Below are 15,731 nucleotides of genomic sequence, written 5' to 3'. Positions count from 1 at the left end.
TAAAATATGCTCAAGTTTCTTCGTTTCTAAGATTGTATAGAAAGAGTTAACGTGGGCGCAAGTAGTTTTGAAGAAACCGTTATAGCTGAAAATAACAACTGAAGTAGAACTGAATTACTAAAAATTATCTTTGTGTTACCATCGAACACATGTTTTCAGTTTGCAGAGTAAAAATACTTTAAAATTTATAACATAAATAAATTTAAATCATTTCTGGGGAAAATGCTTTGATCTCTATTTTCCTTTGAAGGATTTCAAGAAAAATGGCCTCAAATTCTCATAGAATAAATGGATGTGTCCTTATTTATTATTTAATGCCTGGAAAGGCCCACATATTTCTATTGAAATTCTGCAAACTGCGTGTGTCGTCTATTTTTTAATGTTGGCCTTAACAAAAAATAGTCCCGGCATTTTGGAATAGATGAACTCTTGAAATAAAATTGTTAATAGCATTATAAAAACAATTCAGCCGGCCATGGTGTATAGAATGTGATTTGTTGGGATAATATTTCAATGCAACATCTTGTAAATATTAGTAATTTAGTTTCTGAGAAAAAAAGTAAATGCATGTTATTTTTAGGCTTACTCAATATAAAAGTTTAAATAAAGGGTAATTGAAGTAATGCTTATAAGAGGCATACTAAATTTAAGATCTTAAAATATGTTCCTTTTCAGGAGCAGAATTTTTTCAGAATCTCAACAAACACTGAAAAATCCTGCTGTGTGCAAATAGGCAGCCATTTTTTCTAGATTGTAACAGTGACTATAACTCAGATACTTCCCGAAGGTGTAAATGAGGTTATGGAAATGCTAATTTATTCCTATTTTTAACTGTACTCTAAGCTCGGGACCAATTCTGTATTTGATTTGATTGTAGTAAGGAAAAGGGAATGAGCCTTGATTGATCACTTTAAATAAAAATAAGGAGGCAACTTAAATAGAAAATAGCAATTGTGTAGCTTGAACTTATTAATCAGTTGGAGAATGTTAAGATAGGTGGCCAGAAGTTTTTCCGTAAAGATCTCTCCTTTGCAAAGTAACAAAAAATGTTTGAACCAGAAAAAAAATTATTGAAAAAGGAATCAGTAAGTCCTACAAGTTGTGTATTGTGTAATTGTCACAGATGTTCATTTTCTAAAGTCTTTTCAAACTCTTTAGATTTTTTTTTACAGTGAGTTAGTCTTATGATTTAGTGCCAAGATTTGGTGCCCTTGACCTGGAGTCCAATTCAACAGAAAGCACATTTTGCCTTTGTTCTTGTTACAGATTATTATTGTATTATCTCTTGCACTGTCTCGTTTAATTCTACAATTACTGAACAATGCAAGTCTGTTCATGCAGATTCTGCCCTGGACAATGGCAAGGATGTTGCAACTGAATTCAAAGCCCTTGGTTTAAAAAAGAGGAAATCTGCATGTGGAATGACTCAACTCTTTGTTGCCTAAAGTCGTGGTATGTTTGACAATAGCAGGTGTAACTGTGGTGTTCTCACTTAATCAGCCTGTCATCTTGCTGCTAAATTATAAGTAGGAAATGCTAGAAATACTTAGCAGATTGAGCAGCATCTGTAGGAAGAAAAATGGTTTCAGGTATGTTAAAAGGAGAGGGAGGCTCTGATTTTTGGAGGGATTATATAAGTGATAATGTTAGAGGTTCAGTGTGTTGTTTGAAAGAAGTTTTTCCGTAAAGATCTGAAACTAATATAGGCATATCCAACCTATGGAGATGATGAGCAGAAAGTGCTGTGGCATAGAATACAGGCAGCTGGGTGAAATTATGGAGGGTGTAGCATGAGAAACTGGCCAAGAAGTTGGATTAATTTCACAATAGGTGACAAAAGCATGGATGAAAGTTCAGTAGTTGTGAAGTATAAGCAGTGTGATGCAATATTATCATGGAATTGAAAGTAAGGGTTATTTGGGAGTGGGAAAATATAAGAGCATAGACATAAGAGCAGAAGTAGGTCACTTGGCCCATTGAAACTGCATTACCATTCAATGGCTGATCCTGTTTCTCCCTCCACAGCCCCCCCCCAGCCTTTTCCTCGTAACCTTTGATGCGTGTCCCATCAAGAACCTATTAAGCTCTGCCTTAAATACACCCTAAAATCTGGCCTCCACAGCTGCCTGTGGTAACAAATTCCCCAAACTCACCACTCTCTGGCTACAGAAATTTCTCCACATCTCTTTTAAATGGGTGCCCCTCTATCCTGAGCTGTCCTCTTGTCCTAGACTCCCCCACCATGGGAAACATCCTTTCCACATCTACTCTGTCTAGGCCTTTCAACATTTGAAAGGTTTCAACGAGATTCCCCCCACACCCCCACCCATGCTTCTAAATTCCAGCAAGTACAGACCCAAAGCTATCAAAAGTTCCTCGTATGATAACGCTTTTGTTTCTGGAATCATCCTTGTGAACCTTCTCTGAACCCTCTCCAAAGCCAGCACATCTTTTCTTAGATGAGAAGGCCAAAAGTGTTCAAATACTCAAGGTGAGGTTTTATAAAGCATCAGCACCTCATCCCTACTCCTGTATTCTAGACCTCTTGAAATGAATGCTAACATTGCGTTTGCCTTCCTCACCACAAAATCTATCTGCAAGTTAACCTTTAGGGTGCCCTGCACAAGGATTACCAACTCCTTTTTCATCTCAGAATTTTGGATTTTCTCCCTGTTTAGAAAATAATCTGACATTTATTTTTACTACCATATTGCCACTTTCTTGCCCATTCTAATCTAGGTACTTCCACAGCCTTCCTGTTTCTTGAATGGTCCCTGTCCCTCCACCAATCTTTGGATCATCTGCTAACTTGGCAACAAAGCCATCTATTCCATCATCTAAGTCATTGATATATAGCATAAATAGAAGTGGTCCCAACACTGACCCCTGTGGAGCACCACTAGTCATTGGCAGCCAACCAGAAAAGGATCCTTTTATTCCCATTCGCAGCCTCCTACCAACCAGTGAATGCTCTAACCATGACAGTAATTTCCTGTAATACTACGGTCTCTTGATAAGCGGCTTCATGTGTGGCACCTTGTCAAAGGTCTTCTGAAAGTCCAAATATATAACATCCACTGCATCTCCTTTATCTATCCTACATGTAATATCCTCAAAGAATTCCTTTCTAATATTTTTATTAATTTTACATATTAAAAATAGAGTACAAGAAAAAATATATATCAATACGTTATACTAAATCACATATAAAGACTCCTTACCCTATATTCATACAGATAAATTAATTTGTAACATTGAAATATAGTAATTTTATTATATAAAAAAAACTAACCCACTACCAAGACCAAAGCTGATTAGTAAAGGAAAAAATTATAGGTCGTCATCTGTGCTTTAACAGAAAATCAAAAGTTTTGAAAATAATTCAGAAAAGGTCCCCACAATGTTTGAAAGTCTTGGCTAGATTCAGAGATTGAACATCGAATCTTCTCTAAATTTAAACATGATATCACATTACCTAACCATTGAGCGTGAATAAGAGGGGCTGCATCTTTCCATTTAAGCAAGAGTGTCCTTCTGGCCATAAGAGACATAAAAGCCAAAATGTGCAAGTCAGATGACTCCAAAATAATATCCTTCCCTCCAACAATACCAAATAAAGCGGTCAAAGGTTTAGGCTTAAAGTTTACCTTGAAAAGTATCGAGAAAGTTTGGAATACTTCTTTCCAATATTTTCCAAGACTCGGGCATATCCAAAACATATGAATGAGTGAAGCTTCTCCATTATTACATTTATCACAATACAGAGATACATCTAAATAAAAATGAGACAACTTATCCTTGGTCATATGGACCACTTTAAATTGTAGGAGAGAGTTGTGGGCACATAACGATGAAGTGTTAACCAATTTAAAAATTTGATTCCAAGTTTCCTCAGAAATTGAAGTCTGTAAATCTTGTTCCCAAAGATTTTTAATTTTATCTAAAGGAGCACTTCACATTCCTAAAATCATATAATAAATATTAGATATAGATCCATTATAAAAAGGTTTCAAATTAAAAATTACATCTAGTAAATTCTTATCAGGACTTTTAGGAAATGTACTTATTTGAGACCGTAAAAAATCTCTTATTTGTAGGTATCGAAAAGAAATGAGTTTTGGGTAAACTATATTTAGTTGACAGTTGTTCAAACGAAAAGAGACTTCCCTCCACAAACAAGTCCTGAAAGCATTTAATACCTAATCTATCCTATTCTTTAAAAGCCACATCAATCATAGAGGGTTTTTAAAAAAATAATTAGAAAAAATGGGACTGGAAAGAGAAAATCTCAATAAGCCAAAGTATTTTCGGAATTGTATCCAAATTCTCATAGTATGTTTAACTACCAGATTAGCAGTTAACTTACGCAGAGACAAAGGAAGTGAGGATCCAGGAAGAGAAATAATAGAAAATTTATTAACAGAGTTAGCTTCTAAAAAAACCCACATCGGGCAATCCTTATGATTAGTGTAATATAACCAAAATGTATGATTTCTTATATTAATTGCCCAATAATAAAATCTAAAGTTTGGTAAGGCTAATCCTCCATTCTGTTTATCTTTCTGAAGATGAATTTTATTTAATCTAGAACGCTTATTCTTCCATATATAAGAGGATATAATAGAGTCAAGAATCAAAGAAAGATTTAGGAATAATAACAGACAATGCCTGAAAGAGATATATAAATTTAGGTAATATATTCATTTTAGTAGAGTTAATTTGGCCAATCAGTGATAACGAAAGAGGTGACCAATTTGATAGTATCCTTTCTACGTGATTCAATAGGGTAAGAAAATTTTCTTTAAATAGACACTTATAGTTTTTAGTAATTGTTACACCTAAGTAGGTAAATTGGTTTCTTACAATTTTAAAAGGAAGGTTAGAATTTGTTGGTATCAAATTATTCAAAAGGAAAAGTTCACTTTTATGTACGTTTAATTTGTAGCCTGAGAACTGGCTAAAATTGGAGAGTAAAGAAAGCGCATGGGGCAATAAAGTCTCAACATTAGAAATAAATAGCCGCAGATCATCAGGGTACAGCAAGACTTTATGAATAGCGTCTCTCCTTAAAATACCGGTGATATCACTAGATTTTTGAAAGGCAATGGCTAAGGGTTCTGAGGCCAGATCAAAAAGCAAAGGGCTCAATAGACAGCCTTGACTAGTGCCACGTTGAAGCTTAAATGGTTTGGAATTATGAGAATTAGGGATAACCCTAGCGGAAGGAGCTAAATAAAATAATTTAATCCATTGAATGAAAACGGGTTCAAAATTGAATTTTTCTAAAGTTTTAAATAAATAATTCCATTCAACTCTGTCGAAAGCTTTCTCAGCATCTAGGGATACCACACCTTATGATATCATGTTAGAAGGAGAATAAATAACATTTAATAACCGACAAATATTGAAGTGAGAATATCGATTTTTGATATCCAGTTTGGTTATCAGAAATGACAGATGGTAAAATATTTTCAATCCTATGGGCCAAAACTTTAGATAGGATCTTATTATCAACATTAAGTAAAGAAATTGGTCTATCAGAAGAGCATTCAGTTGGATCCTTATTCTTTTTAAGGATAAGTGAAAAGGAAGCCTTATAAAAAGATTGAGGGAGTCTGCCTGACTTGAATGAATCTGAAAAAACAACATAAATGAGGTATAAGCAGTGAGGAAAAGATCTTGTAAAACTCTCCAGAAAATCCATCTGGACCCAGAGCTTTCCTCAAATGTAATGAGTGCACATCCTCAACAATTTTCTCAAAAGAAATAGGTTGTTCCAACAACTTTCTGTTGTTGGCAGAAATTGTAGGAATGTTTAGTTGGTCTAAAAAATAGTTTATTACAGTTTTATCCTTAGAAGATTCAGAACTATAGGATTTAGAATAAAATTCTCTAAAAGTGTCATTTATTTCTAAATAATCACTATTAGCTTTGCATATTTCTTTAATCTGCTGTTTAGCTATAAAGGTTTTAATTTGATCAGCCAATAATTCACCTGTTTTATCTCCATGAATATAAAATTGACTTTTATCTTTTCAGAGTTGGGTATCAATTGGATAGTTTAAAAGGAGATCATGGTTAGTTTTAGTTTCAACATGTCTTTTATATAAGGCAGGTTCTGGAGCCAAAGTGTGCTCTTGGTCTAATTGTTTCAGCTGATTAACTAAATCACTTCTCTCTTTATTAGCTTTTTTCTTAATACTTGCAGTATAAGAAATAATTTGTCCTCTAGTATACGCCTTAAAGGCATCCCGTCTGATAAGACTAGAAGTTTCCTCTAACATATTCTCTTCAAAAAAAAGTAATTTGTCTCTCCATAAACTTTAAAAAATCTTTATCAGATAACAAAGTTAAATTAAATCGCCAAAACCTATTTGTTTGAAGAAGACCAGGGAGATTTAAAGATAGGAGCACAGGAGTGTAATCTGAGACAGCAGTCTCTTTATATGCACAGGATCGAACTGATGGAATCATTTGGCTATCAATAAAAAAAATCAATCCTGGAATATGTGTGATGAACATGAGAGAAAAATGAATATTCCTTGTCTACAGGATGAAAACAGATGCCAAGCATCAACAATGCCACATTTCATTAAAAAAGATTTAATAAACACAGCTGATCTATTTGGTATCATTAATTAGAAGATGAACTATCTAAAGCTGGATCTAAGCAACAATTAAAGTCTCCACCCATCACTAATGAGTACAGACTTAGATTCGGCAAAAATGAAAAAAAAAGGCTCAAAGAAACCTGGGTCATCTATATTCGGAGCATACACACTGGCAAATACCATTAGTTTGTTACTTAGTTTCCCTGATACTATAACAAAACGCCCATTAGTATCAGAAATTACTTTATGTTGAACAAAGGGAACTTTATTATCTGTAAGAATCGAAACTTCTCTGGCTTTGGCCTGAATCAAGGAATGGAAATGAGACTATCTCCATCGATTAAAAAGGCGTGAATTGTCAGACTTACATACATGGGTTTCTTGAAGAAAAACAATTGGTACCTTAAGTTTTTTAATACAGGCAAAAATCTTATTTCTTTTCACGGGTGATTAAGCCCTCTCACATTAAAACTAAGTAAATTAATACCTTGATCCATTTAAAAACTATTTATAAGAAAGGTTAAAGTAGCAATCAGAAAATTGTATATTAAACCCAAATAATACACCTTGAGATATATTAGCTAAGCAATGGAATTGACTAGATTCCCAAATCAGCTTCAAGAAAAAAGAATTCCCCATCCCCTTCCCTTCTCCCAAAGAGAGAAAATCGGTCAAAGAACAACCGCTATCTACCCCACTGAAAACATCCCCTTAGAAAGCCTGTTGGAACTGCTCCAAAGAATTCAAAGTTACTTACTGTTCCAGACTAAATAATATATAGTTAAAAAAAAACAAGCTTAGACAGGTTTATCAAACAGAAAGAGCAATTATTCATACTGAGAAGTATCAAACAGTCATTTTAAAAATATATAGTATTTCTGTTTTTGCAAGGTTTTTAATCTATATATATATATATACACACATTTTTTCAGTCTAAAAATTCTTGCACCTGTGCCTTCATACAAAACCATTTAAATGATCGATCTTTCATTGTGATTCTCAGGCGAGCTGGAAAACAAAGAGAAGGCTTAAAATTTCGGCTGTATAGCTCCGCCATAACTTTTTTAAACTTAACATGTTCTGCCATAACTTCTGATGAAAAATCTTCAACAATACGAATCTTCTGACCTTGGTAGTCAATCGTACCTTTTCCATGGGCATCACGAATCAGACGGTCCTTTATCTGAAATTTATGGAAACATATAATGACTGATCTTGGTTTTGATTTTGAAGTCGATCTGTAGATAGGCGATCTGTGAGCACGATCAATCAAAGGCAGAGACTTTATAATATCAGGGAATAATTCCATCAAAAAGTTTGCAAAAAATTCTTTAGGATTATCTCCTTCTGTTTACTACGTAAGTCCCAAGATTCGTAAGTTGTTCTTCCTACTTCTGTTTTCCAAATCAATAATCTTCTGTCTCAGTATTTTGTTGGACTTGGATTGTTTTTCATACAGCTTTTGCAAATCAACCATTCTCTCATCCAGTACAGTAATAACCTCTTCATGTTCCTTTATCTTCTTATCAAGCTCAGTTAGAGTTGCTCAAATATCGTCTAATTTCGTACCTATTTGTTTAATTTTAGGGCTGATTTGTTGCGAATCAGCCGACGCTTTTTTTCTGAACTGTTGAAACTCCTCAGTAAGCTTTTGAATAGCTTCCAGAGCTGCTTTGGTAGTCATAGTAATATAATATCCCATCTAACAGTAGTATTTCAAAAGGTTGGAAACAAAAGTAAGTAAATTAGGAGCACCAACAGAGAGCTGTTACTCCGTCAGCAGCTACCAGGCAAAAGTTCAAAGAATTCCAACAGGTTCGTCAGGCAAGATTTTTCCTGAAGGAAACCATGCTGACTTTGTCCTATCTTGTCCTATGTCACCAAGTACTCCTTAACCTCATCCTTAACAACTAACTCCAACATCTTCCCAACCACTGAGATCAGGTAACTGGTCTATAATTTCCTTACTGCTGCATTCCTCCTTTCTTAAAGAGTGGAGTGACATTTGCAATTTTCCACTCCTCTGGCACCTTGTCAGAGTCCAATGATTTTTGAAAGATGATTTCTAATGCCTCCACCGTCTCCACTGCTACCTCTTTCAGAACCCTAGGGTGCAGTTCACTTGGTCTGAGTGATTTATGTACCCTTGTGTCTTTCAGCTTTTTGAGCACCTCCTCCCTTGTAACTGCACTCCCTTCTCTTCGATCAACATCTGGCACACTGCTAGTGTCTTCCACTGTGAAGACTGATACAAAATAACTCATTTTGTTCATCTGTCATCTCCTTGGCCACTGTTATTATTTCTCTGGCCTCATTTTCTAGTGGTCCTATATCCAATATCCTATATATCCTATATCCTAATGCCCGACACAGGCCTCTCATGGTCTGAGTCGACGTTCCCTCCTTCCCTTCCTCCTATATCCACTCTCATCTCTCTTTTATTTTTTACATACTTGAAAAAGATTTTACGATCCACTTTGATACTGTTTGCTAGCCTGTTTTCATATTTCATCTTTTCCCTCTTATTGATTCTTTTAGTTGCTCTCTGTAGGTTTTTAAAAGCTTCCCAATCCCGTCTTCCCAATAATTTTTGCTTTATTACATACGACTATAATTTCCTTTATTCCACTGAAATACTGCTACGTCAGACTTTACTTTCACCATATCAAATTTCAAATTGATTTCAATTGTATTGTGATCACTGTCTCCTAAGGGTTCTTTTTACCTTAAGCTCCCTAATCAGCTCCGGTTCATTATATAACACCCAATCCAGTATAGCTGATCCCCTAGTAGTTCAATGCCATACTGCTCTAAAAAGCCATCTCATAGGCATTCTCTCTTGAGATCCATTTCCAACCTGACTTTCCCAATCGACCTGCATGTTGAAATCACCCATGACTGTCATAACATTGCCCTTTTGACACACCTTTTCTATTTCCCATTGTAATCTTTGGTCCACATCCCAGCTACTATTGGGAGGCCTTAATATAACTGCCTGTAAATACGGTACTAGAAATCATGGTCCAGAATAGGCTGTTGAGGTTCTAAACAGGCAGATGGCTTGAAAAATTTTAAAGGTGAATAGGTTGGAATTTATGGTAGAGGGCAATGGTGCATCAAAGTTGGAAACTAAATAATCCAATGATAAAGGGACACTGACATGTTTGAAAAACATCATAGGTAGAAGTGGGTATTGTGACATGGAAGCTGACTATGAGTGATATCATAAATGGAAGGTATAGAAGATGAGAGAAGGCGCAAAGAAAAATTCCTGAATAAGTTATTACTCCACAGTTAATAAAAAGAGGGCGGGTAAGGGAACCGCAAATGGAACTCTGGCTATAAATTTTAATGGCAAGTGTGATTAACTGATAAAACAGAACGCAACAGTTGGTGTAGTCTCCTATTTTAAAAAAAAAAGCACTGAAGAGAAACAAAAGCTGGCAGTGCTTTAATTAATTTCCAAATTTTGGACAGTGCCATTTGGATGTGGGAGATTTATAATTCTGATTGGGGTATTTAAGTATTATTTTGTATAAAGCTGTGGGATATTACAGTATACATAAGAACTTCAGAAGGAAACTGTGGATAAACCAACTGTATGAAGTTTTTACAAGGGACGAAGGTGCTGAGGACTATACATTTGCCAGTGATTCAGGGTGTGAATAAATGTGTCTTTTTTAAGATCAGTTCATAAGGGTGTTTTAGGATATATTTTATATCAGACTTCAATCTATTTCCATACTCTCGATGTCCCACTTTCTGTTTTTTAGATTCATTTCCACTTTCTACAATCAATTGGCTCACTGCTGTATTACGAATATTACTTTCTGCATATATTTCCACTGGGATAATAAACTAGGAGCAAAGGGTTGTTGATGGTCGACTGAACTAACTGCAGGAGATGGATGTCAGAAGTCTTTTGAGTCCAGTGGGTGGCAGATGGGGAGTGGTGACAATGGAGAAGGTGGAACTGAAATTCAGATTGGTTTATTATTGTCACATACATCGAGATACATCTAAAAGCTTCTCTTGCATACTGTTAATACAGATCAAATAAATGGACATAAATAAACAACAAATACTGATATTAAATATAATCAAACAGTGCATTGAGGGTAGAATAAGGTAAAACAGTAACAATACAGAATAAAGTGTAACGGCTACAGAGAAAGTGCAATGCAGGTAAACAATAATGAGGTAGACAGGTCAAGAGCCCACCTAGGGAACCATTCAAATGGTCTTATAATAGCAGGGTAGAAACTGTCCTTGAGCCCGCTCATATGTGCTTTCAGGTATGTGTTTTCTGCCTGATGGAAGAGCGTAGAAGAGAGAACGTTTGGGTTCTTTGAAAGCGCTGGCTGTTTTAAAGAGTCAGTGCAAAGTACAGAGAGAGTACGAGACATAGGAGCAGAGTTAACCGAATAGGCCCATTCAGTCTATTCTATCGTTCAATCAAGACTGATTTATTTTTCCCTCAGCCTCATTCTTTTGTCTCCTCTCTGTAACCGTTGACAGTCTTTGTAAGAAATTCCTCCTCATCTCTGTTCTAAAGAGATGTCCTCATATTCTGAGGTTGTAGTCTCTAGTTCTGGACTCTCCCACTATTGGAAACATCCTCTTTATGTCCACTCTAACTAAGCCTTTCAATACTCCAGAGGTTTCAATGAGATCTCCTCCTCATTCTTCTACACTCCAGCAAGCACAGGTCCAGAGCCATAATTTTTTAAGAATTAAACAAAATAAATTTTACTCATACTAAGATAATTATTTACAAGAATAAACCTTTCAATGCCTTTTCATTTTTTACATATATGGTCAATGTTTTTCATACTGTTCTATTGTATTCATACATATTAAGAGCACTGCTGCCACTTGTGTGCTGCTCTGGGTTGGTATACTAACTACCACAATAATTGAGAGGCTTCCTCCCTCCACCTGGCCCGTCCTTCTTCAGTAGAAGAACCCTACACCGTGGTCCTTCCCCACCAAGCCCTCACAGTGGCTGCACCAAGCTTCAGTGCATCCTCAGCACGTACTCCTGCATCCTGGAATGTACCAGTCGACAGCATTCTTCCACAAACATCTCAATGTGCTGATAGACCAACAAGTTTCAGGCCGGCCAAAGACCGTCTGCTTTGATGTTTGTCTCTATGTGTGTCCCATAGATCAGAGAATCCTCCATCATGCAAATACTTGGGATGAACCGCAACATAGGCTCTTTCATCTTTCTCCAAACCCAAAGAGGTGAGCTTCTGTCTCTTCCCCACTACAGTCATCCGGCAGGCAGTGAGATGTGGGAGTGTTGCTCTGGGTATACGGGAAGGATTTGACTGGGAGAGCCTTCCACCCCCACCCCCCACCACTGCCAGCCAGGCAAGGTCGTGGTGCCTGTTAGTGAGGCATTCCGCCAGATGGTCTGGACAGTCTGCTCGGGAAATCACCCCACTGTGTCTATCGAGCCCTTCTCCTGCAGTGTCTGCAGGATGTCCTGTACTGATCACTGCATGATGGACTTGTGGTCAAAGGTGTTGTTCCAGAAGAACTTGTCCACAAAGGACAGGTAGCACGACAATGTCCAGCTGACTGGGACATTTCATGGCAACGGGACCATACTCAATCCTTATAACATCAGGTACATACAGAACCTCTGCATGTAGTGGTACTTAGCACCCACGTATTTAGCTTCCAGAGCCATAAAATGCTCCTAATATGTTAACCCTTTCATTACTGAGATTATTCTCATAAACCCCATTTGGACTCTTTCCAATGGCAGCACATCCTTTCTTAGATACGGGATCCAGAACTGCTCGCAATACTCTCAAGTGCAGTCTGACCAATGCCTTATAAAGCCTCAGCATTACATCCTTAATTTTATTCAACATTCAACGTTGTTTAATGTAATTTCCAGTACACAAGTGTAAAGGATGTCAAAATAGTTGTTACTCTGGATCCAATGCAGCATAAAAAAAAAGATAAAGAAAGCAACAATAAAAAAAACATAAATATAAATACATCAGATAGCTTTTATACATAGATTGATTGTATGTCCATAAAGTGATGTTATTTACAGGAGTGACTGTACACAAGGTGACTAACAGGAAATGATAAAGTAGTGGTGGTTGGGAGTGTGGAGGTGTTGATCAGACTTACTGCTAGGGGAAAGTAACAATAGTAGTGGGACAAACAGTCCATGAGCAAGGTATGTATATTATAGTCTAGTCCTCTTGAAGTGAATGCTATTATTGCATTTACCTTCCTTTCATACCACCGATTCAAACTGCAAGTTAACCATTAGGAAATGCTGAATTAGGACTCCCTAGCACCTCCGATTTTTTAATTAGCACACCATTTAGAAAATAGTCTACAATTGTATTCCTTCTTCCAAAGCGCATGGCCATACACTTCCCTACACTGTATTCTATCTGCCACTTCTAATTTTTCAAGTCCTTCTGCAGACTCAGCTGCCTCAACACCGCCTGCCCCCCACCTACCTTTGTATCATGAACAAAGCCATCAATTCTGTCAACCAGATCATTAGAAAGTGAAAAGTAGCAGACCTAACTCCGCCCCTGCAAAACACCACTAGCAACTTGCAGCCAACTAGAAAAGGCCCCCATTATTCCCAATCCTCACATTCTGCCAGTCAGCCAATCTTCTCTCCGTGCTAGTGTCTTTGCTGAGATATCACGGGCTCTTCTCTTGTTTAAAAAAACATCCAGCAGCTTGTCAAAGGCCTTCTGGAAATCAAAGTAAACAACTCTCGTTGTCTGTTCTGCCTCCTAGTTCCTCAAAGAATCTCAGCAGATTTGTCAGGCTGAGATTTCCCATTAAAGAAACAATACTGACTTCCACTTATTTTATGTCCCTCTAAATACCCTGAAACCTCATCTTTAATAATGGACTCGAACACATTGGCAACCACCTCTGGCTAAATGGCCTACAACTTCCTGCTTTTTGCCTCCGGACATTCTTAGAGAGTGTGGTGACATTTGCAATTTTCCAGTCCTCCAGCACCATCTCAGAATCTATCAGTTCCTGAAACATCATTACTAATGCTTCATAGTCTCTTCAGCTACCTCTTTCAGACCCTGGGATGTAGTTCATCTGGTCCAGATGACTTATCTAATTTCATACTTTCCAGCTTCCCAAGCACTTTCTGCTTAGTAATGGAGACTATACTCACTTCTGACCCTTGACATCCTTGATTTTTTTGGAATGTGGCTTGCGTCTTCCACAGTGAAGACTGACTCAAAATACTTATTCAGTTCATCTGCCATATCTGTATTCCCCTTACTACCACCGCACCAGTATCATTTTCCAGAGGTCCAATGTCCACTCTTGCCTCTCTTTCACTCTTTATATATCTGGAAAAAACTTTTAGTATTCTATTTTATATTATCAGTTAGCATACCTTCATATTTAATCATTTCTCTCTTTATTGTTTTTTGTTGCCTTCTATTGACTTTTAAAAGCCTCCTAATCCTCTAGCTTCCCACTAATTTTTGTTATATTGTATGTCCTCTCTTTTGCTTTTACGCTGTCTGTTTTCCTTTGTCAGCAAAGTTACCTCATCGTCCTTTTAGAATGCTTCTTCTTTAGGATGAACCAATCTTGTGTCTTTTGAATTACTCCCAGAAACTCCAGTCATTGCTGCTCAACTGGCATCCCTGCTAGTGCCACATCCAACCAACATCTGCCAGCTCCTCTTCAATGCCTCTGTTTACTGTGATATTGTTACAGCCAATCCTCTCCTTCTCAAACTGTAAGGTGAATTATATCATATTGTGACCACTGTTTCGTAAGGATTCCTTTACTTTAAGCTCCCTAATCAAATCTGGTTCATTACACAACACACAACCCAGAATTACCCTTTCCCCTGGTGACCTTGACTGCAAGCTGCTCTAGAAAGCCATCTCACAGGTATTTTACAAATTCCCTCTTGTGCGATCCAGGAGACCTGAACCAGAAAACCTGTTTTTCCCAATACACCAACATATTGGAAACCCCATGACCATTGTTATCTTGCCCTTTTTGCATGCCCTTTCGATCTCCTATTGTAATTTGTATTCTATATCCTAGCTACTTTTGGAGGCCTGTGTATAAATGAGAGTCATTTTACCCTTACACTTTCTCAACTCTACCCACAAGGGTTCATCTACTGATCCTATGCCTTTTAAAGAATATGATTTATTTTTTTTAACCAACAAAGCCACTCCATCCCCTCTGCCTGTCCTTCTCATATGATTTGCATCCTTGGATTATAACTTGTCAAATGTGAATTTCTTTCAACCTCAACTCAGTGATGCCCATACTGTCATACCTGCCAATTTCTAACCGTGATACCAAAGTTGAGTGTTTGACTGGAATGGTAGGAATAAGGTTCTGTGTTTGATTGGGGCAGTGGGAGAGGGGATGGAGTTGGGTTTTTGACGAGAGATATTGGGATGGGCTGGGTTTCTGACTGGGGTGGTGGGGACTGGGTTGGGTTTCTGACTGGGGCAGTGGGGATGGGGTTGGGTTTCTGACTGGGGCGGTGGGGACGGGGTTGGGTTTCTGACTGGGGCGGTGGGGACGGGGTTGGGTTTCTGACTGGGACAATAGGGATGGGGTTGGGTTTCTGACTGGGACAATAGGGATGGGGTTGGGTTTCTGACTGGGGCGGTGGAGACGGGGTTGGGTTTCTGACTGGAGCGGTGGGGATGGGGTTGGGTTTCTGACTGGGGCGGTGGGGATGAGGTTGGGTTTCTGACTGGGACGGTGGGGACAGGAATGAGGTTGGGTTTCTGACTGGGACAGTGGGGATGAGGATGAGGTTGGGTTTCTGACTGGACAATGGTGATGGGGATGAGGTTGGGTTTCTGACTGGGATGGTGGGGATGAGGTTGGTTTCTGACTGGACAATGGGTATGGGGATGAGTTTGGGTTTCTGACTGGGACAATGGGGATGGGGATGAGGTTGGGTTTCTGACTGGACAGTGGGGATGGGGATGAGTTTGGGTTTCTGACTGGGACAATGGGGATGGGGATGAGGTTGGGTTTCTGACTGGGATGGTGGGGATGAGGTTGGTTTCTGACTGGGACGGCGGGGATGAGGTTGGGTTTCTGACTGGGACAGTG

The sequence above is a fragment of the Mobula birostris genome, chromosome 1, assembly GCF_030028105.1.
Source record: "Mobula birostris isolate sMobBir1 chromosome 1, sMobBir1.hap1, whole genome shotgun sequence".
NCBI lineage: Eukaryota > Metazoa > Chordata > Chondrichthyes > Myliobatiformes > Myliobatidae > Mobula > Mobula birostris.
Note: the sequence above shows the minus strand (reverse complement) of the source record.